Raw genomic sequence first — 2,596 nt, forward strand, 5'->3', positions numbered from 1 at the left:
CAAACCCAGATTCTTTCATTAGGAAAATATTTGAAAGTCAAACACTTACATACTTCCTTTACCCACCTAAGGGAAGTGTTTGGGATACACAAATCCCAGAGGGGAAGCTGTGCAGCTGAGGAAGATGCCTAACATGAACAAGTTCTGGGAGCAAAGCAAGAAGACAAGCCTGCTTTCCAGGCATTCCTTTATTTTATTTTTTAAAATTTGTTTTATTGCAAAAAACACTTAACATGAGATCTACTCTACCCTCTTAACAATCTAAGTGTACAATACAACACAGTTACCTGGAGGTACATTGCTGTACAGTAGATCTCTGAGTAATTCCCTAACACTAGAACACATTCAATGTACATTCCAAAGAAATTGCAAAGAAAGCAAGAATCACATTGCCTAATGACATATACATCCTATGTATGATAATAACAGGGGAGCAAAAGGACTCATCATCCATCAAGAATATAACTACTTTCATTTTCTGGTGGCAGAGTCGAGAAGACATACAGAAATGGCTCCTCTCAAGGAGAAGGAAAGGAAGGAAAAATAGGTCATCAGCTTGGACCTCATGTAGTTGAAGGAGGAAATGTGTTTAATGTCTGCTACATCTTTGCATCCTTCAATGACAGTTTTGTTCATGTGTCCAGTCTTTCTGGCAAGGAAATCATCTGCTGTGTGACTAGAGGGATGAAGGTGAAGCTGACCTAGATGGGTCTTCTCCCTACGCTGCTGCCATGTTGGCTGCCCAGGATGTAACCCAGAGGTGCAAGGAGCTGGGCACCACTGGCCTCCACACCAAACTCTGGGCCGCAGGAGGAAATTGAACCAAGACCCCTGGACCTTGAGCCTAGTCAACCCTCAGAGCCCTTGCCCACTCAGGAATGGAGATTGGGTAGATGGAAAATGTCACCCTCGTCCCCTCCAATAGCACCCACAGGAAAGGGGGTCACCATAGTAGCCATCTGCGAACAAGATTCCTCAAATTTTTGTTTTCTGTGAGTAAATTGCCTTTGTGTAAGGAAAAGTAACAATATGACTACTTTCATTTCTTTACGTTTCCCTTAGCCATGTTAACAGATATGCAATTTCTACACTGAAGCCATCAACGCATGTTTTATGATTTAACTTTTAGTTCCTGCTTTTATTTTTATTGAGCATTTTAAGAGAAGCATTTAAATGTATCTGACTGATAAAGGGCTAGTTTCCAAAATCTATAAAGAACTTATTAAACTCAACACCAAAGAAACAAACAATCCAATCATGAAATGGGCAAAAGACATGAAGAGAAATCTCACAGAGGAAGACATGGACATGGCCAACATGCACATGAGAAAATGCTCTGCATCACTTGCCATCAGGGAAATACAAATCAAAACCACAATGAGATACCACCTCACACCAGTGAGAATGGGGAAAATTAACAAAGCAGGAAACAACAAATGTTGGAGAGGATGTGGAGAAAAGGGAACCCTCTTACACTGTTGGTGGGAATGTGAACTGGTGCAGCCACTCTGAAAAACTGTGTGGAGGTTCCTCAAAGAGTTAAAAATAGACCTGCCCTACGACCCAGCAATTGCACTGTTGGGGATTTACCCCAAAGATACAGATGCAATGAAATGCCGGGACACCTGCACCCCGATGTTTCTATCAGCAATGGCCACAATAGCCAAACTGTGGAAGGAGCCTCGGTGTCCATCGAAAGATGAAGGGATAAAGAAGATGTGGTTTATGTATACAATGGAATATTCCTCAGCAATTAGAAACGACAAATACCCACCATTTGCTTCAACGTGGATGGAACTGGAGGGTATTATGCTGAGTGAAATAAGTCAGTCGGAGAAGGACAAACAGTGTATGTTCTCATTCATTTGGGGAATATAAATAATAGTGAAAGGGAATATAAAGGAAGGGAGAAGAAATGTTGGGAAATATCAGGAAGGGAGACAGAACATAAAGACTCCTAACTCGGGGAAACGAACTAGGGGTGGTGGAAGGGGGGAGGAGGGCGGGTGTTGGAGGGGAATGGGTGACGGGCACTGAGGTGGACACTTGACGGGATGAGCACTGGGTGTTTTTCTGTATGTTGGTAAATTGAACACCAATAAAATTAATTTAAAAAAAAAGGATCAAAGAAAAAAAAATAAATGTATCTGACTATTCCTTATTTGGGATTACTCATGTCATCTTTTCATAATGTGGACACTTTGTACCCCCACCCCTGAGAACCTTCCAAACAAATAAAGCCTTCCAGAGTGCAGACTTCACAACTCTCATTATGCTTTACCTTATTGCTTACATCCTACCTTACTTCAGGATAGGGATGTGTTTCAAGTCACATAAAGAAAAATGATTAATAATTTATCTACTGATTCATTTGATCCTTTAACCAGGCCCCAGGATGTCAAATCTAAGGCCGCTTTCATAGATGAACCTACCAAACACAGTTTGATCTGCTTCCTTTACTATGGACATTGCTCTCATGAATGAAATTCCACAGCAATGGCTGGATAGGCATTTGGATATAAGTTTATCTAAACATCCACACAATAGCCTATCTCAAACCCAGAGAGGAATCCCAGCTATCCATGTTTCCCAGGTC

General features: G+C 41.4%; 1 pseudogene; it reads left to right on the plus strand.

Annotated features, from left to right (window-relative positions):
* The first annotated feature begins 499 nt into the window (after positions 1-499).
* On the plus strand, positions 500-1,025 carry LOC112919394 (small ribosomal subunit protein uS11-like; annotated as a pseudogene).
* The last annotated feature ends 1,571 nt before the right edge of the window (positions 1,026-2,596 follow it).

The sequence above is a fragment of the Vulpes vulpes genome, chromosome 1 (assembly GCF_048418805.1).
Source record: "Vulpes vulpes isolate BD-2025 chromosome 1, VulVul3, whole genome shotgun sequence".
Classification (NCBI taxonomy): domain Eukaryota; kingdom Metazoa; phylum Chordata; class Mammalia; order Carnivora; family Canidae; genus Vulpes; species Vulpes vulpes.